The sequence below is a fragment of the Pelobates fuscus genome, chromosome 2, assembly GCF_036172605.1.
Source record: "Pelobates fuscus isolate aPelFus1 chromosome 2, aPelFus1.pri, whole genome shotgun sequence".
Lineage (NCBI taxonomy): Eukaryota > Metazoa > Chordata > Amphibia > Anura > Pelobatidae > Pelobates > Pelobates fuscus.
Genome location: NC_086318.1, coordinates 286,832,501 through 286,855,368, shown reverse-complemented (window position 1 = coordinate 286,855,368; position 22,868 = coordinate 286,832,501). Strand labels below are relative to the sequence as shown.

At 43.3% G+C, this 22,868-nt stretch overlaps 55 pseudogenes; all 55 read right to left on the bottom strand.

Moving 5' to 3' along the window:
• Positions 1-150: 150 nt before the first annotated feature.
• On the bottom strand, positions 151-269 carry LOC134588068 (5S ribosomal RNA; annotated as a pseudogene).
• Positions 270-403: 134 nt separating this feature from the next.
• On the bottom strand, positions 404-522 carry LOC134597591 (5S ribosomal RNA; annotated as a pseudogene).
• A 134-nt stretch (positions 523-656) lies between these two features.
• Positions 657-775, bottom strand: LOC134591917 (5S ribosomal RNA; annotated as a pseudogene).
• Positions 776-1,253: 478 nt separating this feature from the next.
• On the bottom strand, positions 1,254-1,372 carry LOC134597256 (5S ribosomal RNA; annotated as a pseudogene).
• A 134-nt stretch (positions 1,373-1,506) lies between these two features.
• Positions 1,507-1,625, bottom strand: LOC134587844 (5S ribosomal RNA; annotated as a pseudogene).
• A 468-nt stretch (positions 1,626-2,093) lies between these two features.
• Positions 2,094-2,212, bottom strand: LOC134598124 (5S ribosomal RNA; annotated as a pseudogene).
• A 225-nt stretch (positions 2,213-2,437) lies between these two features.
• LOC134595851 (5S ribosomal RNA) lies at positions 2,438-2,556 on the bottom strand (annotated as a pseudogene).
• A 134-nt stretch (positions 2,557-2,690) lies between these two features.
• LOC134594321 (5S ribosomal RNA) lies at positions 2,691-2,809 on the bottom strand (annotated as a pseudogene).
• Positions 2,810-7,158: 4,349 nt separating this feature from the next.
• Positions 7,159-7,277, bottom strand: LOC134594159 (5S ribosomal RNA; annotated as a pseudogene).
• A 378-nt stretch (positions 7,278-7,655) lies between these two features.
• On the bottom strand, positions 7,656-7,774 carry LOC134594749 (5S ribosomal RNA; annotated as a pseudogene).
• Positions 7,775-7,999: 225 nt separating this feature from the next.
• LOC134594216 (5S ribosomal RNA) lies at positions 8,000-8,118 on the bottom strand (annotated as a pseudogene).
• Positions 8,119-8,434: 316 nt separating this feature from the next.
• Positions 8,435-8,553, bottom strand: LOC134596036 (5S ribosomal RNA; annotated as a pseudogene).
• Positions 8,554-8,778: 225 nt separating this feature from the next.
• Positions 8,779-8,897, bottom strand: LOC134594215 (5S ribosomal RNA; annotated as a pseudogene).
• Positions 8,898-9,031: 134 nt separating this feature from the next.
• LOC134595281 (5S ribosomal RNA) lies at positions 9,032-9,150 on the bottom strand (annotated as a pseudogene).
• Positions 9,151-9,375: 225 nt separating this feature from the next.
• Positions 9,376-9,494, bottom strand: LOC134595050 (5S ribosomal RNA; annotated as a pseudogene).
• A 225-nt stretch (positions 9,495-9,719) lies between these two features.
• On the bottom strand, positions 9,720-9,838 carry LOC134596346 (5S ribosomal RNA; annotated as a pseudogene).
• A 134-nt stretch (positions 9,839-9,972) lies between these two features.
• On the bottom strand, positions 9,973-10,091 carry LOC134596944 (5S ribosomal RNA; annotated as a pseudogene).
• A 378-nt stretch (positions 10,092-10,469) lies between these two features.
• LOC134588052 (5S ribosomal RNA) lies at positions 10,470-10,588 on the bottom strand (annotated as a pseudogene).
• A 134-nt stretch (positions 10,589-10,722) lies between these two features.
• LOC134596035 (5S ribosomal RNA) lies at positions 10,723-10,841 on the bottom strand (annotated as a pseudogene).
• A 225-nt stretch (positions 10,842-11,066) lies between these two features.
• LOC134594214 (5S ribosomal RNA) lies at positions 11,067-11,185 on the bottom strand (annotated as a pseudogene).
• Positions 11,186-11,319: 134 nt separating this feature from the next.
• LOC134597854 (5S ribosomal RNA) lies at positions 11,320-11,438 on the bottom strand (annotated as a pseudogene).
• Positions 11,439-11,572: 134 nt separating this feature from the next.
• On the bottom strand, positions 11,573-11,691 carry LOC134597725 (5S ribosomal RNA; annotated as a pseudogene).
• A 134-nt stretch (positions 11,692-11,825) lies between these two features.
• Positions 11,826-11,944, bottom strand: LOC134588051 (5S ribosomal RNA; annotated as a pseudogene).
• A 134-nt stretch (positions 11,945-12,078) lies between these two features.
• On the bottom strand, positions 12,079-12,197 carry LOC134596034 (5S ribosomal RNA; annotated as a pseudogene).
• A 134-nt stretch (positions 12,198-12,331) lies between these two features.
• On the bottom strand, positions 12,332-12,450 carry LOC134597724 (5S ribosomal RNA; annotated as a pseudogene).
• Positions 12,451-12,675: 225 nt separating this feature from the next.
• LOC134594213 (5S ribosomal RNA) lies at positions 12,676-12,794 on the bottom strand (annotated as a pseudogene).
• Positions 12,795-12,928: 134 nt separating this feature from the next.
• LOC134595279 (5S ribosomal RNA) lies at positions 12,929-13,047 on the bottom strand (annotated as a pseudogene).
• A 225-nt stretch (positions 13,048-13,272) lies between these two features.
• On the bottom strand, positions 13,273-13,391 carry LOC134591906 (5S ribosomal RNA; annotated as a pseudogene).
• A 225-nt stretch (positions 13,392-13,616) lies between these two features.
• Positions 13,617-13,735, bottom strand: LOC134596345 (5S ribosomal RNA; annotated as a pseudogene).
• A 134-nt stretch (positions 13,736-13,869) lies between these two features.
• On the bottom strand, positions 13,870-13,988 carry LOC134596913 (5S ribosomal RNA; annotated as a pseudogene).
• Positions 13,989-14,122: 134 nt separating this feature from the next.
• On the bottom strand, positions 14,123-14,241 carry LOC134588111 (5S ribosomal RNA; annotated as a pseudogene).
• A 134-nt stretch (positions 14,242-14,375) lies between these two features.
• Positions 14,376-14,493, bottom strand: LOC134597045 (5S ribosomal RNA; annotated as a pseudogene).
• Positions 14,494-14,627: 134 nt separating this feature from the next.
• Positions 14,628-14,746, bottom strand: LOC134595449 (5S ribosomal RNA; annotated as a pseudogene).
• A 225-nt stretch (positions 14,747-14,971) lies between these two features.
• Positions 14,972-15,090, bottom strand: LOC134587848 (5S ribosomal RNA; annotated as a pseudogene).
• Positions 15,091-15,315: 225 nt separating this feature from the next.
• LOC134587847 (5S ribosomal RNA) lies at positions 15,316-15,434 on the bottom strand (annotated as a pseudogene).
• A 559-nt stretch (positions 15,435-15,993) lies between these two features.
• Positions 15,994-16,112, bottom strand: LOC134588379 (5S ribosomal RNA; annotated as a pseudogene).
• Positions 16,113-16,246: 134 nt separating this feature from the next.
• On the bottom strand, positions 16,247-16,365 carry LOC134595660 (5S ribosomal RNA; annotated as a pseudogene).
• A 134-nt stretch (positions 16,366-16,499) lies between these two features.
• On the bottom strand, positions 16,500-16,618 carry LOC134588243 (5S ribosomal RNA; annotated as a pseudogene).
• A 134-nt stretch (positions 16,619-16,752) lies between these two features.
• On the bottom strand, positions 16,753-16,871 carry LOC134595461 (5S ribosomal RNA; annotated as a pseudogene).
• Positions 16,872-17,491: 620 nt separating this feature from the next.
• Positions 17,492-17,610, bottom strand: LOC134588594 (5S ribosomal RNA; annotated as a pseudogene).
• A 134-nt stretch (positions 17,611-17,744) lies between these two features.
• LOC134588301 (5S ribosomal RNA) lies at positions 17,745-17,863 on the bottom strand (annotated as a pseudogene).
• Positions 17,864-17,998: 135 nt separating this feature from the next.
• On the bottom strand, positions 17,999-18,117 carry LOC134594870 (5S ribosomal RNA; annotated as a pseudogene).
• Positions 18,118-18,342: 225 nt separating this feature from the next.
• On the bottom strand, positions 18,343-18,461 carry LOC134588340 (5S ribosomal RNA; annotated as a pseudogene).
• Positions 18,462-19,081: 620 nt separating this feature from the next.
• On the bottom strand, positions 19,082-19,200 carry LOC134588139 (5S ribosomal RNA; annotated as a pseudogene).
• Positions 19,201-19,425: 225 nt separating this feature from the next.
• LOC134594701 (5S ribosomal RNA) lies at positions 19,426-19,544 on the bottom strand (annotated as a pseudogene).
• A 468-nt stretch (positions 19,545-20,012) lies between these two features.
• Positions 20,013-20,131, bottom strand: LOC134588564 (5S ribosomal RNA; annotated as a pseudogene).
• A 225-nt stretch (positions 20,132-20,356) lies between these two features.
• Positions 20,357-20,475, bottom strand: LOC134596104 (5S ribosomal RNA; annotated as a pseudogene).
• A 134-nt stretch (positions 20,476-20,609) lies between these two features.
• LOC134597772 (5S ribosomal RNA) lies at positions 20,610-20,727 on the bottom strand (annotated as a pseudogene).
• A 225-nt stretch (positions 20,728-20,952) lies between these two features.
• Positions 20,953-21,071, bottom strand: LOC134594766 (5S ribosomal RNA; annotated as a pseudogene).
• A 134-nt stretch (positions 21,072-21,205) lies between these two features.
• Positions 21,206-21,324, bottom strand: LOC134597405 (5S ribosomal RNA; annotated as a pseudogene).
• A 134-nt stretch (positions 21,325-21,458) lies between these two features.
• LOC134588476 (5S ribosomal RNA) lies at positions 21,459-21,577 on the bottom strand (annotated as a pseudogene).
• Positions 21,578-21,802: 225 nt separating this feature from the next.
• LOC134596912 (5S ribosomal RNA) lies at positions 21,803-21,921 on the bottom strand (annotated as a pseudogene).
• A 134-nt stretch (positions 21,922-22,055) lies between these two features.
• Positions 22,056-22,174, bottom strand: LOC134591894 (5S ribosomal RNA; annotated as a pseudogene).
• A 134-nt stretch (positions 22,175-22,308) lies between these two features.
• LOC134597894 (5S ribosomal RNA) lies at positions 22,309-22,427 on the bottom strand (annotated as a pseudogene).
• A 225-nt stretch (positions 22,428-22,652) lies between these two features.
• LOC134597501 (5S ribosomal RNA) lies at positions 22,653-22,771 on the bottom strand (annotated as a pseudogene).
• Between the last annotated feature and the right edge of the window lie 97 nt (positions 22,772-22,868).

Here is a 22,868-nt window from a genome sequence, read left to right as displayed (position 1 = left end):
GATAGGGAAAAAAGTGGTCTGATTATGACATCATAATGCAAAAAAGAAATAAACAAAAGCTTACGGCACCTGAGGTTCCTAGTTGGTCTCCCATAGGGAAAAAAGTGGTCTGATTATGAAATCATAATGCAAAAAAAATAAAAAAAAAAAAGCATACGGCACCTGAGGTTCCTAATTGGTCTCCCATACAAGTACTAACCAGGCCCGAGTCTGGATGGCTTCCGAGATCTGACGAGATCAGGCATTTTCAGAATGGTATGGCCGTAAGTGAAATTAAGAGAATGCGATCTTGCTAATGTTGGTAGAATATCAAACTCTGGTTGCGACAAAAGACAAGACGCTTCTGGATAGGGAAAAAAGTGGTCTGATTATGACATCATAATGCAAAAAAAAAATAAACAAAAGCTTACGGCACCTGAGGTTCCTAGTTGGTCTCTCATACAAGTACTAACCAGGCCCAAGTCTGGATGGCTTCCAAGATCTGATGAGATCAGGCATTTTCAGACTGGTATGGCCGTAAGTGAAATTAAGAGAATGCGATCTCGCTAATGTTGGTAGAATATCAAACTCTGGTTGCGACAAAAGACAAGACGCTTCTGGATAGGGAAAAAAGTGGTCTGATTATGACATCATAATGCAAAAAATAAATAAACAAAAGCTTACGGCACCTGAGGTTCCTAGTTGGTCTCCCATACAAGTACTAACCAGGCCCGAGTCTGGATGGCTTCCGAGATCTGACGAGATCAGGCATTTTCAGACTGGTATGGCCGTAAGTGAAACTAAGAGAATGCGATCTCGCTAATGTTGGTAGAATATCAAACTCTGGTTGCGACAAAAGACAAGACGCTTCTGGATAGGGAAAAAAGTGGTCTGATTATGACATCATAATGCAAAAAAGAAATAAACAAAAGCTTACGGCACCTGAGGTTCCTAGTTGGTCTCCCATAGGGAAAAAAGTGGTCTGATTATGACATCATAATGCAAAAAAGAAATAAACAAAAGCATACGGCACCTGAGGTTCCTAATTGGTCTCCCATACAAGTACTAACCATGCCCGAGTCTGGATTGCTTCCAAGATTTGACGAGATCAGGCATTTTCAGAATGGTATGGCCGTAAGTGAAATTAAGAGAATGCCATCTTGCTAATGTTGGTAGAATATCAAACTCTGGTTGCGACAAAAGACAAGACGCTTCTGGATAGGGAAAAAAGTGGTCTGATTATGACATCATAATGCAAAAAAGAAATAAACAAAAGCTTACGGCACCTGAGGATCCTAGTTGGTCTCCCATACAAGTACTAACCAGGCCCGAGTCTGGATGGCTTCCGAGATCTGACGAGATCAGGCATTTTCAGACTGGTATGGCCGTAAGTGAAATTAAGAGAATGCGATCTCGCTAATGTTGGTAGAATATCAAACTCTGGTTGCGACAAAAGACAAGACGCTTCTGGATAGGGAAAAAAGTGGTCTGATTATGACATCATAATGCAAAAAAGAAATAAACAAAAGCTTATGGCACCTGAGGTTCCTAGTTGGTCTCCCATACAAGTACTAACCAGGCCAGAGTCTGGATAGCTTCCGAGATCTGACGAGATCAGGCATTTTCAGACTGGTATGGCCTTAAGTGAAATTAAGAGAATGCGTTCTCGCTAATGTTGGTAGAATATCAAACTCTGGTTGCGACAAAAGACAAGACGCTTCTGGATAGGGAAAAAAGTGGTCTGATTATGACATCATAATGCAAAAAAGAAATAAACAAAAGCATACGGCACCTGAGGTTCCTAATTGGTCTCCCATACAAGTACTAACCAGGCCCGAGTCTGGATGGCTTCCGAGATCAGGCATTTTCAGAATGGTATGGCCATAAGTGAAATTAAGAGAATGCGATCTCGCTAATGTTGGTAGAATATCAAACTCTGGTTGCGACAAAAGACAAGACGCTTCTGGATAGGGAAAAAAGTGGTCTGATTATGACATCATAATGCAAAAAAGAAATAAACAAAAGCTTACGGCACCTGAGGTTCCTAGTTGGTCTCCCATAGGGAAAAAAGTGGTCTGATTATGACATCATAATGCAAAAAAGAAATAAACAAAAGCTTACCACACCTGAGGCTCCTAGTTGGTCTCCCATACAAGTACTAACCAGGCCCAAGTCTGGATGGCTTCCGAGATCTGACGAGATCAGGCATTTTCAGACTGGTATGGCCGTAAGTAAAATTAAGAGAATGCGATCTCGTTAATGTTGGTAGAATATCAAACTCTGGTTGCGACAAAAGACAAGATGCTTCTGGATAGGGAAAAAAGTGGTCTGATTATGACATCATAATGCAAAAAAGAAATAAACAAAAGCTTACGGCACCTGAGGTTCCTAGTTGGTCTCCCATAGGGAAAAAAGTGGTCAGATTATGACATCATAATGCAAAAAAGAAATAAACAAAAGCTTACGGCACCTGAGGTTCCTAGTTGGTCTCCCATACAAGTACTAACCAGGCCCGAGTCTGGATGGCTTCCGAGATCTGACGAGATCAGGCATTTTCAGACTGGTATAGCCATAAGTGAAATTGCGAGAATGCGATCTCGCTAATGTTGGTAGAATATCAAACTCTGGTTGCGACAAAAGACAAGACGCTTCTGGATAGGGAAAAAAGTGGTCTGATTATGACATCATAATGCAAAAAAGAAATAAACAAAATCTTACGGCACCTGAGGTTCCTAGTTGGTCTCCCATACAAGTACTAACCAGGCCCGAGTCTGGATGGCTTCCGAGATCTGACGAGATCAGGCATTTTCAGACTGGTATGGCCGTAAGTGAAATTAAGTGAATGCGATCTCGCTAATGTTGGTAGAATATCAAACTCTGGTTGCGACAAAAGACAAGACGCTTCTGGATAGGGAAAAAAGTGGTCTGATTATGACATCATAATTGTGGCGAAACCAACCTCGCCACTGGGCCCTGGAAAAGCCTGTTTGCTAGCCTCCTACCTGCTGACTATGGCCCCTGGGTTATTTGGGGCATATTGTACTTTATATTGCTGCTACTGGCCCTTTTAAAATCATCGATGGACATATTGGGACTTTTTGGGATTGTGGCGAAACCGACCTCGCCACGTGTCCTTGGAGGGGGCTGATTGCCCGCCTCTTGCCTTTGGACTATGGACCAGACTTTATGGGAATGTGATACCCCAGATAGCCATACCATGGAGCCTATTCATATAATGAAAGAGTATGGGAAAGACTTTAGCTCCATGGCAATTGTACTGTGTGAGTAGGATCTGCGCGCTATTCGGTAGTTTTGTGCGCACAGATCCCAGCTATCTGGGGATATGTGAAATGTCTGTGTGTTATGTGTAAAAGGTGAATTTATGTATTTTAAAGTGTTTTACTGTCTTTGTGTCCCCATGTGCTTAATGGAGTCTGTCTCTGGGCTGGGAGATAATTGAATTACTTCTCCAGCACAGAGAAGGCTCTGTAAAAAAACGGTCTGAGCTGGAAAGATAGGGGTTTTAAAAGATACTTTTAGTAACTTTTGAACCCCTGGTCGGATTCATGCCATTTTTTAATATGTTGTTCCCCTGAATGGATTGATTGTGGATATGTATTTTTATGTGAATGTGATGTATGGTTTTAAAGTTATGAAAGTTGTGTAAAAGTATATTTTACACTGTATGCATAATGGGATTATGTGTCACACTAAGGGGAGGGGATGTGTGGGAGGTAACATCTATGTCATTGGTTCTTTTATGCCTCCCCCTGGGTGTGGCCTGTATGTGTGAGTTGGAAATAAAAGCCAGGCTGGATGAGCCAGTCCAGAGTTCCTGTTTTACCCTCAAAGTGATGTGTCGTCTCATTATTGGGGGGAAGGATTTATTGCATGCTGTTCCAGTTGACTGCTAGGAGTACAAGCCTATTCGTATGGTTCCTATTCAATGGTCTACAGCATTCATATGCATGGGAGAATTTAAAGGTTTTCTCGGATTCGGTGATTGTGGTGTCTGCCAGAGTGCTTGGAGTCCTCAGGAAGCACTAGGAGCATCCATTAACGGAGGTACCAAGTCGGGGTGCCAGGTGATCCGTTACATTGGTGGCAAGCGGTGGGATGGCGTCCTAGTGCGAGGTAAAGCAGCTCGGAGACACAGTTCGTTTGGATTACAAATTGAGGGCAACGCTAGCAGTCGTGCAGCGCCCCTGGGAGCAGACAAGTATGGAAGGTTCTGGCTCTGGAGATGATTGGCTGGCCGAGGTGAGGCAGCGAGTGGCCGAGTATGGGGATGATATACCCATGGAGACACGCCGGGTGATCTGGAACCAGGTCATGGCTGAGCGAAACACAAGGCTGGACCGAGAATTCCGGTTGGCAAAAGAGAGGAAGTATGCTCAGCAGCAGGAGCGGTACAGCAGCCGAGTAGAGGCTGCATCCGAGGAGGTTAGCCGTCTTTCCCTGAGGTGGCGGGAGGAACCCGAAGTGGGGGTCCTCATAGACTGGTCCTGTGAGGAACCACAACAGGCAGGTAGAGATGGGACCAAGGTCTCTCCACCGGGCCCTTACTCACAAATGTTGCGGGGCCTCACGGATTGGTCCTGGGAAGACCCACAGATGGCAGGTGGAGATGGGACTGCAGTCTCTCTACCGGCCCTACAGGGATGCTGGGCAGTCGGCCCAGATCCCCAGCGGCAGTGTGCGTTACAGGGAGCTGAAAGTGCCGTTCTTGCTCCCCAGCGGCAGTCTACGGTGCAGGGAGAGGAGCCTGTTATCCCCTCTCCCCAGCGGTTGAAGGTGTGTAAGGGAGAGGAGTTTGTTACCCCCTCTCCCCACCGACAACCTAACCCACCAAGGGGAGACAGTAAACCCCTCACCAGCGCAGATGGGACCGTGGTCTCTGCGCCCAAGTTACAGGGAGCTGAAGGGGCCGTCCTCCCTCCCCAGCGGCAGTGTGATTTGTTGGGAATTGGGAGCCCAGTCTCCATTCCCCAGCGGCAGTGTGAATTGCAGGGAATTGGGAGCCCAGTCTCCATTCCCCAGTGGCAGGCTGAGTTACAGGGGACAGAGGTAGTTGGTCCTACCCCCCAGCAGCAGAGTGATATGCCGGGAAGGCAGTGTGAAGTGCAGGGAGAGGAGAGCAGCGTCCTCCCTCCCCAGCGGCAGGCTGAGTTGCAGGGGGCAGAGGTAGTTGGTCCTACCCCCCAGCAGCAGCGTGATTTTTTGGGAATAGAGAGCCCAGTCTCCGTTCCCCAGCAGCAGGACACTGAATTGGGAGGAGAGACAGTCGGTCTCCCTCCACAAAGACTGAAAGTAGGCATGGGAGAGGAGATTGTTACCTCCTCTTCCCAGCGGCAGATCATCAATGGGCAGAGTGTTCTAATGGGAGAGGAGATTGTTACCACCTCTCCCCAGCGGCGGATCATCAATGGGCAGAGTGTTCTAATGGGAGAGGAGCTGGTTACCACCTCTCCCCAGCGGCAGCTTAATGTACCAGGGGGAGACTGTAAGCCCCACACCTGTGCAGATGGGACCGTGGTCTCTGCACTTCCAGCACAGGGGGTAGGGACGGTCGGTCCTGCCCCCCCACAACAGGGCTGTTTAGCCAAAGGGGAGACAGTCTGTCTCCAGCAGCGGAGCTATGTATCCAAAGGGGAGACAGTCAGTCTCCAGCAGCAGAGCTGTGCAGCTAAAGAGGAGACAGTCGGTCTCCAGCAACCAGGCTCCAACCAGACTACTCCCGTGGTAGTGCTGGCACCAGGACAGAGTACCGCTGGTCTCTGCCCCCTCAGCAACCCACCAAGGCAGCCTACCAGTCCCCCACACAGCCGTGGTAAGGCACCTGGACATGGACAAGATTCTCCCTTACCCAGGTGTAGTAACCATTTATTGCGGGTGGGCTGTACTGCTGTTTCTGTCTTGTGGATGGGCTGCTGGACTAACAAGGGCACTGACCGGCAAGAGGTCAGGTACTCTGTTAGTCTGTTTGGAAAAGGGGAGAAATGTGGCGAAACCAACCTCGCCACTGGGCCCTGGAAAAGCCTGTTTGCTAGCCTCCTACCTGCTGACTATGGCCCCTGGGTTATTTGGGGCATATTGTACTTTATATTGCTGCTACTGGCCCTTTTAAAATCATAGATGGACATATTGGGACTTTTTGGGATTGTGGCGAAACCGACCTCGCCACGTGTCCTTGGAGGGGGCTGATTGCCCGCCTCTTGCCTTTGGACTATGGACCAGACTTTATGGGAATGTGATACCCCAGATAGCCATACCATGGAGCCTATTCATATAATGAAAGAGTATGGGAAAGACTTTAGCTCCATGGCAATTGTACTGTGTGAGTAGGATCTGCGCGCTATTCGGTAGTTTTGTGCGCACAGATCCCAGCTATCTGGGGATATGTGAAATGTCTGTGTGTTATGTGTAAAAGGTGAATTTATGTATTTTAAAGTGTTTTACTGTCTTTGTGTCCCCATGTGCTTAATGGAGTCTGTCTCTGGGCTGGGAGATAATTGAATTACTTCTCCAGCACAGAGAAGGCTCTGTAAAAAAACGGTCTGAGCTGGAAAGATAGGGGTTTTAAAAGATACTTTTAGTAACTTTTGAACCCCTGGTCGGATTCATGCCATTTTTTAATATGTTGTTCCCCTGAATGGATTGATTGTGGATATGTATTTTTATGTGAATGTGATGTATGGTTTTAAAGTTATGAAAGTTGTGTAAAAGTATATTTTACACTGTATGCATAATGGGATTATGTGTCACACTAAGGGGAGGGGATGTGTGGGAGGTAACATCTATGTCATTGGTTCTTTTATGCCTCCCCCTGGGTGTGGCCTGTATGTGTGAGTTGGAAATAAAAGCCAGGCTGGATGAGCCAGTCCAGAGTTCCTGTTTTACCCTCAAAGTGATGTGTCGTCTCATTATTGGGGGGAAGGATTTATTGCATGCTGTTCCAGTTGACTGCTAGGAGTACAAGCCTATTCGTATGGTTCCTATTCAATGGTCTACAGCATTCATATGCATGGGAGAATTTAAAGGTTTTCTCGGATTCGGTGATTGTGGTGTCTGCCAGAGTGCTTGGAGTCCTCAGGAAGCACTAGGAGCATCCATTAACGGAGGTACCAAGTCGGGGTGCCAGGTGATCCGTTACAATAATGCAAAAAAGAAATAAACAAAAGCTTACGGCACCTGAGGTTCCTAGTTGGTCTCCCATAGAAGTACTAACCAGGCCCAAGTCTGGATGGCTTCCGAGATCTGACGAGATCAGGCATTTTCAGACTGGTATGGCCGTAAGTGAAATTAAGAGATTGCGATCTCGCTAATGTTGGTAGAATATCAAACTCTGGTTGCGACAAAAGACAAGATGCTTCTGGATAGGGAAAAAAGTGGTCTGATTATGACATCATAATGCAAAAAATTAAATAAACAAAAGCTTACGGCACCTGAGGTTCCTAGTTGGTCTCCCATACAAGTACTAACCAGACCCGAGTCTGGATGGCTTTCGAGATCAGGCATTTTCAGACTGGTATGGCCATAAGTGAAATTAAGAGAATGCGATCTCGCTAATGTTGGTAGAATATCAAACTCTGGTTGCGACAAAAGACAAGACGCTTCTGGATAGGGAAAAAAGTGGTCTGATTATGACATCATAATGCAAAAAAGAAATAAACAAAAGCTTACGGCACCTGAGGTTCCTAGTTGGTCTCCCATACAAGTACTAACCAGGCCCGAGTCTGGATGGCTTCCGAGATCTGATGAGATCAGGCATTTTCAGACTAGTATGGCCGTAAGTGAAATTAAGAGAATTTGATCTCGCTAATGTTGGTAGAATATCAAACTCTGGTTGCGACAAAAGACAAGACGCTTCTGGATAGGGAAAAAAGTGGTCTGATTATGACATCATAATGCAAAAAAGAAATAAACAAAAGCTTACGGCACCTGAGGTTCCTAGTTGGTCTCCCTAAGGGAAAAAAGTGGTCTGATTATGACATCCTAATGCAAAAAAGAAATAAACAAAAGCTTACGGCACCTGAGGTTCCTAGTTGGTCTCCCATACAAGTACTATACAGGCCCAAGTCTGGATGGCTTCCGAGATCTGACGAGATCAGGCATTTTCAGACTGGTATGGCCGTAAGTGAAATTAAGAGAATGTGATCTCGCTAATGTTGGTAGAATATCAAACTCTGGTTGCGACAAAAGACAAGACGCTTCTGTATAGGGAAAAAAGTGGTCTGATTATGACATCATAATGCAAAAAAGAAATAAACAAAAGCTTACGGCACCTGAGGTTCCTAGTTGGTCTCCCTAAGGGAAAAAAGTGGTCTGATTATGACATCATAATGCAAAAAAGAAATAAACAAAAGCTTACGGCACCTGAGGTTCCTAGTTGGTCTCCAATAGGGAAAAAAGTGGTCTGATTATGACATCATAATGCAAAAAAGAAATAAACAAAAGCTTACGGCACCTGAGGTTCCTAGTTGGTCTCCCATACAAGTACTAACCAGGCCCGAGTCTGGATGGCTTCCAAGATCTGACGAGATCAGGCATTTTCAGACTGGTATGGCCGTAAGTGAAATTAAGTGAATGCGATCTCGCTAATGTTGGTAGAATATCAAACTCTGGTTGTGACAAAAGACAAGACGCTTCTGGATAGGGAAAAAAGTGGTCTGATTATGACATCATAATGCAAAAAAGAAATAAACAAAAGCTTACGGCACCTGAGGTTCCTAGTTGGTCTCCCTAAGGGAAAAAAGTGGTCTGATTATGACATCATAATGCAAAAAAGAAATAAACAAAAGCTTACGGCACCTGAGGTTCCTAGTTGGTCTCCCATACAAGTACTATACAGGCCCAAGTCTGGATGGCTTCCGAGATCTGACGAGATCAGGCATTTTCAGACTGGTATGGCCGTAAGTGAAATTAAGAGAATGCGATCTCGCTAATGTTGGTAGAATATCAAACTCTGGTTGCGACAAAAGACAAGACGCTTCTGGATAGGGAAAAAAGTGGTCTGATTATGACATCATAATGCAAAAAATAAATAAACAAAAGCTTACGGCACCTGAGGTTCCTAGTTGGTCTCCCATACAAGTACTAACCAGGCCCGAGTCTGGATGGCTTCCGAAATCTGATGAGATCAGGCATTTTCAGACTGGTATGGCCGTAAGTGAAATTAAGAGAATGCGATCTCGCTAATGTTGGTAGAATATCAAACTCTGGTTGCGACAAAAGACAAGACGCTTCTGGATAGGGAAAAAAGTGGTCTGATTATGACATCATAATGCAAAAAAGAAATAAACAAAAGCTTACGGCACCTGAGGTTCCTAGTTGGTCTCCCATAGGGAAAAAAGTGGTCTGATTATGACATCATAATGCAAAAAAGAAATAAACAAAAGCTTACGGCACCTGAGGTTCCTAGTTGGTCTCCCATACAAGTACTAACCAGGCCCGAGTCTGGATGGCTTCCGAGATCTGACGAGATCAGGAATTTTCAAACTGGTATGGCCGTAAGTGAAATTAAGCGAATGCGATCTCGCTAATGTTGGTAGAATATCAAACTCTGGTTGCGACAAAAGACAAGACGCTTCTGGATAGGGAAAAAAGTGGTCTGATTATGACATCATAATGCAAAAAAGAAATAAACAAAAGCTTACGGCACCTAAGGTTCCTAGTTGGTCTCCCATAGGGAAAAAAGTGGTCTGATTATGACATCATAATGCAAAAAAGAAATAAACAAAAGCTTACGGCACCTGAGGTTTCTAGTTGGTCTCCCATACAAGTACTAACCAGGCCCGAGTCTGGATGGCTTCCGAGATCTGACGAGATCAGGCATTTTCAGACTGGTATGGCCGTAAGTGAAATTAAGAGAATGCGATCTCGTTAATGTTGGTAGAATATCAAACTCTGGTTGCGACAAAAGACAAGATGCTTCTGGATAGGGAAAAAAGTGGTCTGATTATGACATCATAATGCAAAAAAGAAATAAACAAAAGCTTACGGCACCTGAGGTTCCTAGTTGGTCTCCCATAGAAGTACTAACCAGGCCCAAGTCTGGATGGCTTCCGAGATCTGATGAGATCAGGCATTTTCAGACTGGTATGGCCGTAAGTGAAATTAAGAGAATGCGATCTCGCTAATGTTGGTAGAATATCAAACTCTGGTTGCGACAAAAGTCAAGATGCTTCTGGATAGGGAAAAAAGTGGTCTGATTATGACATCATAATGCAAAAAATTAAATAAACAAAAGCTTACGGCACCTGAGGTTCCTAGTTGGTCTCCCATACAAGTACTAACCAGACCCGAGTCTGGATGGCTTCCGAGATCAGGCATTTTCAGACTGGTATGGCCATAAGTGAAATTAAGAGAATACGATCTCTCTAATGTTGGTAGAATATCAAACTCTGGTTGCGACAAAAGACAAGACGCTTCTGGATAGGGAAAAAAGTGGTCTGATTATGACATCATAATGCAAAAAAGAAATAAACAAAAGCTTACGGCACCTGAGGTTCCTAGTTGGTCTCCCATACAAGTACTAACCAGGCCCGAGTTTGGATGGCTTCCGAGATCTGATGAGATAAGGCATTTTCAGACTGGTATGGCCGTAAGTGAGATTAAGAGAATTTGATCTCGCTAATGTTGGTAGAATATCAAACTCTGGTTGCGACAAAAGACAAGACGCTTCTGGATAGGGAAAAAAGTGGTCTGATTATGACATCATAATGCAAAAAAGAAATAAACAAAAGCTTACGGCACCTGAGGTTCCTAGTTGGTCTCCCATACAAGTACTAACCAGGCCCGAGTCTGGATGGCTTCCAAGATCTGACGAGATCAGGCATTTTCAGACTGGTATGGCCGTAAGTGAAATTAAGAGAATTTGATCTCGCTAATGTTGGTAGAATATCAAACTCTGGTTGCAACAAAAGACAAGACGCTTCTGGATAGGGAAAAAAGTGGTCTGATTATGACATCATAATGCAAAAAAGAAATAAACAAAAGCTTACGGCACCTGAGGTTCCTAGTTGGTCTCCCTAAGGGAAAAAAGTGGTCTGATTATGACATCATAATGCAAAAAAGAAATAAACAAAAGCTTACGGCACCTGAGGTTCCTAGTTGGTCTCCCATACAAGTACTATACAGGCCCAAGTCTGGATGGCTTCCGAGATCTGACGAGATCAGGCATTTTCAGACTGGTATGGCCGTAAGTGAAATTAAGAGAATGCGATCTCGCTAATGTTGGTAGAATATCAAACTCTGGTTGCGACAAAAGACAAGACGCTTCTGGATAGGGAAAAAAGTGGTCTGATTATGACATCATAATGCAAAAAATAAATAAACAAAAGCTTACGGCACCTGAGGTTCCTAGTTGGTCTCCCATACAAGTACTAACCAGACCCGAGTCTGGATGGCTTCCAAGATCTGACGAGATCAGGCATTTTCAGACTGGTATGGCCGTAAGTGAAATTAAGAGAATTTGATCTCGCTAATGTTGGTAGAATATCAAACTCTGGTTGCAACAAAAGACAAGACGCTTCTGGATAGGGAAAAAAGTGGTCTGATTATGACATCATAATGCAAAAAAGAAATAAACAAAAGCTTATGGCACCTGAGGTTCCTAGTTGGTCTCCCATACAAGTACTAACCAGGCCCGAGTCTGGATGGCTTCCGAGATCTGACGAGATCAGGCATTTTCAGACTGGTATGGCCGTAAAGGAAATTAAGAGAATGCGATCTCGCTAATGTTGGTAGAATATCAAACTCTGGTTGCGACAAAAGACAAGACGCTTCTGGATAGGGAAAAAAGTGGTCTGATTATGACATCATAATGCAAAAAAGAAATAAACAAAAGCTTACGGCACCTGAGGTTCCTAGTTGGTCTCCCATACAAGTACTAACCAGGCCCGAGTTTGGATGGCTTCCGAGATCTGATGAGATAAGGCATTTTCAGACTGGTATGGCCGTAAGTGAAATTAAGAGAATTTGATCTCGCTAATGTTGGTAGAATATCAAACTCTGGTTGCGACAAAAGACAAGACGCTTCTGGATAGGGAAAAAAGTGGTCTGATTATGACATCATAATGCAAAAAAGAAATAAACAAAAGCTTACGGCACCTGAGGTTCCTAGTTGGTCTCCCATACAAGTACTAACCAGGCCCGAGTCTGGATGGCTTCCAAGATCTGACGAGATCAGGCATTTTCAGACTGGTATGGCCGTAAGTGAAATTAAGAGAATTTGATCTCACTAATGTTGGTAGAATATCAAACTCTGGTTGCAACAAAAGACAAGACGCTTCTGGATAGGGAAAAAAGTGGTCTGATTATGACATCATAATGCAAAAAAGAAATAAACAAAAGCTTATGGCACCTGAGGTTCCTAGTTGGTCTCCCATACAAGTACTAACCAGGCCCGAGTCTGGATGGCTTCCGAGATCTGACGAGATCAGGCATTTTCAGACTGGTATGGCCGTAAAGAAAATTAAGAGAATGCGATCTCGCTAATGTTGGTAGAATATCAAACTCTGGTTGCGACAAAAGACAAGACGCTTCTGTATAGGGAAAAAAGTGGTCTGATTATGACATCATAATGCAAAAAAGAAATAAACAAAAGCTTACGGCACCTGAGGTTCCTAGTTGGTCTCCCTAAGGGAAAAAAGTGGTCTGATTATGACATCATAATGCAAAAAAGAAATAAACAAAAGCTTACGGCACCTGAGGTTCCTAGTTGGTCTCCCATACAAGTACTATACAGGCCCAAGTCTGGATGGCTTCCGAGATCTGACGAGATCAGGCATTTTCAGACTGGTATGGCCGTAAGTGAAATTAAGAGAATGCGATCTCGCTAATGTTGGTAGAATATCAAACTCTGGTTGCGACAAAAGACAAGACGCTTCTGGATAGGGAAAAAAGTGGTCTGATTATGACATCATAATGCAAAAAATAAATAAACAAAAGCTTACGGCACCTGAGGTTCCTAGTTGGTCTCCCATACAAGTACTAACCAGGCCCGAGTCTGGATGGCTTCCGAAATCTGATGAGATCAGGCATTTTCAGACTGGTATGGCCGTAAGTGAAATTAAGAGAATGCGATCTCGCTAATGTTGGTAGAATATCAAACTCTGGTTGCGACAAAAGACAAGACGCTTCTGGATAGGGAAAAAAGTGGTCTGATTATGACATCATAATGCAAAAAAGAAATAAACAAAAGCTTACGGCACCTGAGGTTCCTAGTTGGTCTCCCATAGGGAAAAAAGTGGTCTGATTATGACATCATAATGCAAAAAAGAAATAAACAAAAGCTTACGGCACCTGAGGTTCCTAGTTGGTCTCCCATACAAGTACTAACCAGGCCCGAGTCTGGATGGCTTCCGAGATCTGACGAGATCAGGCATTTTCAGACTGGTATGGCCGTAAGTGAAATTAAGCGAATGCGATCTCGCTAATGTTGGTAGAATATCAAACTCTGGTTGCGACAAAAGACAAGACGCTTCTGGATAGGGAAAAAAGTGGTCTGATTATGACATCATAATGCAAAAAAGAAATAAACAAAAGCTTACGGCACCTAAGGTTCCTAGTTGGTCTCCCATAGGGAAAAAAGTGGTCTGATTATGACATCATAATGCAAAAAAGAAATAAACAAAAGCTTACGGCACCTGAGGTTTCTAGTTGGTCTCCCATACAAGTACTAACCAGGCCCGAGTCTGGATGGCTTCCGAGATCTGACGAGATCAGGCATTTTCAGACTGGTATGGCCGTAAGTGAAATTAAGAGAATGCGATCTCGTTAATGTTGGTAGAATATCAAACTCTGGTTGCGACAAAAGACAAGATGCTTCTGGATAGGGAAAAAAGTGGTCTGATTATGACATCAACATGCAAAAAAGAAATAAACAAAAGCTTACGGCACCTGAGGTTCCTAGTTGGTCTCCCATACAAGTACTAACCAGACCCGAGTCTGGATGGCTTCCGAGATCTGACGAGATCAGGCATTTTCAGACTGGTATGGCCGTAAATGAAATTAAGAGAATGCGATCTCGCTAATGTTGGTAGAATATCAAACTCTGGTTGCGACAAAAGACAAGACGCTTCTGGATAGGGAAAAAAGTGGTCTGATTATGACATCATAATGCAAAAAAGAAATAAACAAAAGCTTACGGCACCTGAGGTTCCTAGTTGGTCTCCCATACAAGTATTAACCAGGCCCGAGTCTGGATGGCTTCCAAGATCTGACGAGATCAGGCATTTTCAGACTGGTATGGCCGCAAGTGAAATTAAGAGAATGCGATCTCGCTAATGTTGGTAGAATATCAAACTCTGGTTGCGACAAAAGACAAGACGCTTCTGGATAGGGAAAAAAGTGGTCTGATTATGACATCATAATGCAAAACAGAAATAAACAAAAGCTTACGGCACCTGAGGTTCTAGTTGGTCTCCCATACAAGTACTAACCAGGCCCGAGTCTGGATGGCTTCCGAGATCTGATGAGATCAGGCATTTTCAGACTGGTATGGCCGTAAGTGAAATTAAGAGAATGCGATCTTGCTAATGTTGGTAGAATATCAAACTCTGGTTGCGACAAAAGACAAGACGCTTCTGTATAGGGAAAAAAGTGGTCTGATTATGACATCATAATGCAAAAAAGAAATAAACAAAAGCTTACGGCACCTGAGGTTCCTAGTTGGTCTCCCATACAAGTACTAACCAGGCCCGAGTCTGGATGGCTTCCGAGATCTGACGAGATCAGGCATTTTCAGACTGGTATGACCATAAGTAAAATTAAGAGAATGCGATCTCGCTAATGTTGGTAGAATATCAAACTCTGGTTGCGACAAAAGACAAGACGCTTCTGGATAGGGAAAAAAGTGGTCTGATTATGACATCATAATGCAAAAAAGAAATAAACAAAAGCTTACGGCACCTGAGGTTCCTAGTTGGTCTCCCATAGGGAAAAAAGTGGTCTGATTATGACATCATAATGCAAAAAAGAAATAAACAAAAGCTTACGGCACCTGAGGTTCCTAGTTGGTCTCCCATACAAGTACTAACCAGGCCCAAGTCTGGATGGCTTTCGAGATCTGACAAGATCAGGCATTTTCAGACTGGCATGGCCGTAAGTGAAATTAAGAGAATGGGATCTCGCTAATGTTGGTAGAATATCAAACTCTGGTTGCGACAAAAGACAAGACGCTTCTGGATAGGGAAAAAAGTGGTCTGATTATGACATCATAATGCAAAAAAGAAATAAACAAAAGCTTACGGCACCTGAGGTTCCTAGTTGGTCTCCCATAGGGAAAAAAGTGGTCTGATTATGACATCATAATGCAAAAAAGAAATAAACAAAAGCTTACGGCACCTGAGGTTCCTAGTTGGTCTCCCATACAAGTACTAACCAGGCCCAAGTCTGGATGGCTTTCGAGATCTGACAAGATCAGGCATTTTCAGACTGGCATGGCCGTAAGTGAAATTAAGAGAATGGGATCTCGCTAATGTTGGTAGAATATCAAACTCTGGTTGTGACAAAAGACAAGACCCTTCTGGATAGGGAAAAAAGTGGTCTGATTATGACATCATAATGCAAAAAAGAAATAAACAAAAGCTTACCGCACCTGAGGTTCCTAGTTGGTCTCCCATAGGGAAAAAAGTGGTCTGATTATGACATCATAATGCAAAAAAGAAATAAACAAAAGCTTACGGCACCTGAGGTTCCTAGTTGGTCTCCCATACAAGTACTAACCAGGCCCGAGTCTGGATGGCTTCCGAGATCTGGCATTTTCAGACTGGTATGGCCGTAAGTGAAATTAAGAGAATGCGATCTCGCTAATGTTGGTAGAATATCAAACTCTGGTTGCGACAAAAGACAAGACGCTTCTGGATAGGGAAAAAAGTGGTCTGATTATGACATCATAATGCAAAAAAGAAATAAACAAAATCTTACGGCACCTGAGGTTCCTAGTTGGTCTCCCATAGGGAAAAAAGTGGTCTGATTATAACATAATACTGCAAAAAAGAAATAAACAAAAGCTTACGGCACCTGAGGTTCCTAGTTGGTCTCCCATACAAGTACTAACCAGGCCCGAGTCTGGATGGCTTCAGATATCTGACGAGAACAGGCATTTTCAGACTGGTATGGCCGTAAGAGAAATTAAGAGAATGCGATCTCGCTAATGTTGGTAGAATATCAAACTCTGGTTGCGACAAAAGACAAGACGCTTCTGGATAGGGAAAAAAGTGGTCTGATTATGACATCATAATGCAAAAAATAAATAAACAAAAGCTTACGGCACCTGAGGTTCCTACTTGGTCTCCCATACAAGTACTAACCAGGCCCGAGTCTGGATAGCTTCAGAGATCTGACGAGATCAGGCATTTTCAGACTGGTATGGCCGTAACATAAATCAAGAGAATGCGATCTCGCTAATGTTGGTAGAATATCAAACTCTGGTTGCGACAAAAGACAAGACGCTTCTGGATAGGGAAAAAAGTGGTCTGATTATGACATCATAATGCAAAAAAGAAATAAACAAAAGCTTACGGCACCTGAGGTTCCTAGTTGGTCTCCCATACAAGTACTAACCAGACCGGAGTCTGGATGGCTTCCGAGATCTGACGAGATCAGGCATTTTCAGACTGGTATGGCCGTAAGTGAAATTAAGAGAATGCGATCTCGCTAATGTTGGTAGAATATCAAACTCTGGTTGCGACAAAAGACAAGACGCTTCTGGATAGGGAAAAAAGTGGTCTGATTATGACATCATAATGCAAAAAAGAAATAAACAAAAGCTTACGGCACATGAGGTTCCTAGTTGGTCTCCCATACAAGTACTAACCAGGCCCAAGTCTGGATGGCTTCCGAGATCTGATGAGATCAGGCATTTTCAGACTGGTATGGCCGTAAGTGAAATTAAGAGATTGTGAACTCGCTAATGTTGGTAGAATATCAAACTCTGGTTGCGACAAAAGACAAGACGCTTCTGGATAGGGAAAAAAGTGGTCTGATTATGACATCATAATGCAAAAAAGAAATAAACAAAAGCTTACGGCACCTGAGGTTCCTAGTTGGTCTCCCATACAAGTACTAACCAGGCCTGAGTCTGGATGGCTTCCGAGATCAGGCATTTTCAGACTGGTATGGCCGTAAGTGAAATTAAGAGAATGCGATCTCGCTAACGTTGGTAGAATATCAAACTCTGGTTGCGACAAAAGACAAGACGCTTCTGGATAGGGAAAAAAGTGGTCTGATTATGACATCATAATGCAAAAAAGAAATAAACAAAAGCTTACGGCACCTGAGGTTCCTAGTTGGTCTCCCATACAAGTACTAACCAGGCCCGAGTCTGGATGGCTTCCGAGATCTGGCATTTTCAGACTGGTATAGCCGTAAGTGATATTAAGAGAATGCGATCTCGCTAATGTTGGTAGAATATCAAACTCTGGTTGCGACAAAAGACAAGACGCTTCTGGATAGGGACAAAAGTGGTCTGATTATGACATCATAATGCAAAAAAGAAATAAACAAAATCTTACGGCACCTGAGGTTCCTAGTTGGTCTCCCATACAAGTACTAACCAAGCGCGAGTCTGGATGGCTACCGAGATCTGACGAGATCAGGCATTTTCAGACTGGTATGGCCGTAAGTGAAATTAAGAGAATGCGATCTCGCTAATGTTGGTAGAATATCAAACTCTGGTTGCGACAAAAGACAAGACGCTTCTGGATAGGGAAAAAAGTGGTCTGATTATGACATCATAATGCAAAAAAGAAATAAACAAAAGCTTACGGCACCTAATGTTCCTCGTTGGTCTCCCATACAAGTACTAACCAGACCCGAGTCTGGATGGCTTCCGAGATCTGACGAGATCAGGCATTTTCAGACTGGTATGGCCATAAGTGAAATTAAGAGAATGCGATCTCGCTAATGTTGGTAGAATATCAAACTCTGGTTGCGACAAAAGACAAGACGCTTCTGGATAGGGAAAAAAGTGGTCTGATTATGACATCATAATGCAAAAAAAGAAATCAACAAAAGCTTACGGCACCTGAGGTTCCTAGTTGGTCTCCCATACAAGTACTAACCAGGCCCGAGTCTGGATGGCTTCCGAGATCTGACGAGATCAGGCATTTTCAGACTGGTATGGCCATAAGTGAAATTAAGAGAATGCGATCTCGCTAATGTTGGTAGAATATCAAACTCTGGTTGCGACAAAAGACAAGACGCTTCTGGATAGGGAAAAAAGTGGTCTGATTATGACATCATAATGAAAAAAATAAATAAACAAAAGCTTACGGCACCTGAGGTTCTTAGTTGGTCTCCCATAGGGAAAAAAGTGGTCTGATTATGACATCATAATGCAAAAAAGAAATAAACAAAAGCTTACGGCACATGAGATTCCTAGATGGTCTCCCATACAACTACTAACCAGGCCCAAGTCTGGATGGCTTACGAGATCTGACGAGATCAGGCATTTTCAGACTGGTATGGCCGTAAGTGAAATTAAGAGAATGCGATCTCGTTAATGTTGGTAGAATATCAAACTCTGGTTGCGACAAAAGACAAGATGCTTCTGGATAGGGAAAAGAGTGGTCTGATTATGACATCATAATGCAAAAAAGAAATAAACAAAAGCTTACGGCACCTGAGGTTCCTAGTTGGTCTCCCATACAAGTACTAACCAGGCCCGAGTCTGGATGGCTTCCGAGATCTGACATTTTCAGACTGGTATGGCCGTAAGTGAAATTAGGAGAATGCGATCTCGCTAATGTTGGTAGAATATCAAACTCTGGTTGCGACAAAAGACAAGACGCTTCTGGATAGGGAAAAAAGTGGTCTGATTATGACATCATAATGCAAAAAAGAAATAAACAAAAGCTTACGGCACCTGAGGTTCCTCGTTGGTCTCCCATACAAGTACTAACCAGACCCGAGTCTGGATGGCTTCCGAGATCTGGCATTTTCAGACTGGTATGGCCGTAAGTGAAATTATGAGAATGCGATCTCGCTAATGTTGGTAGAATATCAAACTCTGGTTGCGACAAAAGACAAGACGCTTCTGGATAGGGAAAAAAGTGGTCTGATTATGACATCATAATGCAAAAAAGAAATAAACAAAAGCTTACGGCACCTGAGGGTCCTAGTTGGTCTCCCATACAAGTACTAACCAGGCCCGAGTCTGGATGGCTTCCGAGATCTGACGAGATCAGGCATTTTCAGACTGGTATGGCCGTAACTGAAATTAAGAGAATGCGATCTCGCTAATGTTGGTAGAATATCAAACTCTGGTTGCGACAAAAGACAAGACGCTTCTGGATAGGGAAAAAAGTGGTCTGATTATGACATCATAATGCAAAAAAGAAATAAACAAAAGCTTACGGCACCTGAGGTTCCTAGTTGGTCTCCCATAGGGAAAAAAGTGGTCTGATTATGACATCATAATGCAAAAAAGAAATAAACAAAAGCTTACGGCACCTGAGGTTCCTAGTTGGTCTCCCATACAAGTACTAACCAGGCCCGAGTCCGGATGGCTTCCGAGATCTGACGAGATCAGGCATTTTCAGACTGGTATGGCCGTAAGTGAAATTAAGAGAATGCGATCTCGCTAATGTTGGTAGAATATCAAACTCTGGTTGCGACAAAAGACAAGACGCTTCTGGATAGGGAAAAAAGTGGTCTGATTATGACATCATAATGCAAAAAAGAAATAAACAAAAGCTTACGGCACCTGAGGTTCCTAGTTGGTCTCCCATAGGGAAAAAAGTGGTCTGATTATGACATCATAATGCAAAAAAGAAATAAACAAAAGCTTACGGCACCTGAGGTTCCTAGTTGGTCTCCCATACAAGTACTAACCAGGCCCGAGTCTGGATGGCTTCCGAGATCTGGCATTTTCAGACTGGTATGGCCGTAAGTGAAATTAAGAGAATGCGATCTCGCTAATGTTGGTAGAATATCAAACTCTGGTTGCGACAAAAGACCAGACGCTTCTGGATAGGGAAAAAAGTGGTCTGATTATGACATCATAATGCAAAAAAGAAATAAACAAAAGCTCACGGCACCTGAGGTTCCTAGTTGGTCTCCCATATAAGTACTAACCAGGCCCGAGTCTGGATGGCTTCCGAGATCTGACGAGTTCAGGCATTTTTAGACTGGTATGGCCGTAAGGGAAATTAAGAGAATGCGATCTCGCTAATGTTGGTATAATATCAAACTCTGGTTGCGACAAAAGACAAGACGCTTCTGGATAGGGAAAAAAGTGGTCTGATTATGACATCATAATGCAAAAAATAAATAAACAAAAGCTTACGGCACCTGAGGTTCCTAGTTGGTCTCCCATAGGGAAAAAAGTGGTCTGATTATGACATCATAATGCAAAAAAGAAATAAACAAAAGCTTACGGCACCTGAGGTTCCTAGTTGGTCTCCCATACAAGTACTAACCAGGCCCGAGTCTGGATGGCTTCCGAGATCTGATGAGATCAGGCATTTTCAGACTGGTATGGCCGTAAGTGAAATTAAGAGAATGCGATCTCGCTAATGTTGGTAGAATATCAAACTCTGGTTGCGACAAAAGACAAGACGCTTCTGGATAGGGAAAAAAGTGGTCTGATTATGACATCATAATGCAAAAAAGAAATAAACAAAAGCTTACGGCACCTGAGGTTCCTAGTTGGTCTCCCATACAAGTACTAACCAGGCCGAGTCTGGATAGCTTCCGAGATCTGACGAGATCAGGCATTTTCAGACTGGTATGGCCGTAAGTGAAATTAAGAGAATGCGATCTTGCTAATGTTGGTAGAATATCAAACTCTGGTTGCGACAAAAGATAAGACGCTTCTGGATAGGGAAAAAAGTGGTCTGATTATGACATCATAATGCAAAAAAGAAATAAACAAAATCTTACGGCACCTGAGGTTCCTAGTTGGTCTCCCATAGGGAAAAAAGTGGTCTGATTATAACATAATACTGCAAAAAAGAAATAAACAAAAGCTTACGGCACCTGAGGTTCCTAGTTGGTCTCCCATACAAGTACTAACCAAGCCCGAGTCTGGATGGCTTCTGAGATCTGACGAGATCAGGCATTTTCAGACTGGTATGGCCGTAAGGGAAATTAAAAGAATGCGATCTCGTTAATGTTGGTAGAATATCAAACTCTGGTTGCGACAAAAGACAAGACGCTTCTGGATAGGGAAAAAAGTGGTCTGATTATGACATCATAATGCAAAAAAGAAATAAACAAAAGCTTACGGCACCTGAGGTTCCTAGTTGGTCTCCCATACAAGTACTAACCAGGCCCGAGTCTGGATGGCTTCAGAGATCTGACGAGAACAGGCATTTTCAGACTGGTATGGCCGTAAGAGAAATTAAGAGAATGCGATCTCGCTAATGTTGGTAGAATATCAAACTCTGGTTGCGACAAAAGACAAGACGCTTCTGGATAGGGAAAAAAGTGGTCTGATTATGACATCATAATGCAAAAAAGAAATAAACAAAAGCTTACGGCACCTGAGGTTCCTAGTTGGTCTCCCATACAAGTACTAACCAGGCCCGAGTCTGGATGGCTTCTGAGATCTGACGAGATCAGGCATTTTCAGACTGGTATGGCCGTAAGGGAAATTAAGAGAATGCGATCTCGTTAATGTTGGTAGAATATCAAACTCTGGTTGCGACAAAAGACAAGACGCTTCTGGATAGGGAAAAAAGTGGTCTGATTATGACATCATAATGCAAAAAAGAAATAAACAAAAGCTTACGGCACCTGAGGTTCCTAGTTGGTCTCCCATAGGGAAACAAGTGGTCTGATTATGACATCATAATGCAAAAAAGAAATAAACAAAAGCTTACGGCACCTGAGGTTCCTAGTTGGTCTCCCATACAAGTACTAACCAGACCCGAGTCTGGATGGCTTCCGAGATCTGACGAGATCAGGCATTTTCAGACTGGTATGGCCGTAAATGAAATTAAGCGAATGCGATCTCGCTAATGTTGGTAGAATATCAAACTCTGGTGGCGACAAAAGACAAGACGCTTCTGGATAGGGAAAAAAGTGGTCTGATTATGACATCATAATGCAAAAAAGAAATAAACAAAAGCTTACGGCACCTGAGGTTCCTAGTTGGTCTCCCATACAAGTACTAACCAGGCCCGAGTCTGGATGGCTTCCGAGATCTGACGAGATCAGGCATTTTCAGACTGGTATGGCCGTAAGTGAAATTAAGAGAATGCGATCTCGCTAATGTTGGTAGAATATCAAACTCTGGTTGCGACAAAAGACAAGACGCTTCTGGATAGGGAAAAAAGTGGTCTGATTATGACATCATAATGCAAAAAAGAAATAAACAAAAGTTTACGGCACCTGAGGTTCCTAGTTGGTCTCCCATACAAGTACTAACCAGGCCTGAGTCTGGATGGCTTCTGAGATCTGACGAGATCAGGCATTTTCAGACTGGTATGGCCGTAAGGGAAATTAAGAGAATGCGATCTCGTTAATGTTGGTAGAATATCAAACTCTGGTTGCGACAAAAGACAAGACGCTTCTGGATAGGGAAAAAAGTGGTCTGATTATGACATCATAATGCAAAAAAGAAATAAACAAAAGCTTACGGCACCTGAGGTTCCTAGTTGGTCTCCCATAGGGAAAAAAGTGGTCTGATTATGACATCATAATGCAAAAAAGAAATAAACAAAAGCTTACGGCACCTGAGGTTCGTAGTTGGTCTCCCATACAAGTACTAACCAGGCCCGAGTCTGGATGGCTTCCGAAATCTGACGAGATCAGGCATTTTCAGACTGGTATGGCCGTAAGTGAAATTAAGAGAATGCGATCTCGCTAATGTTGGTAGAATATCAAACTCTGGTTGCGACAAAAGACAAGACGCTTCTGGATAGGGAAAAAAGTGGTCT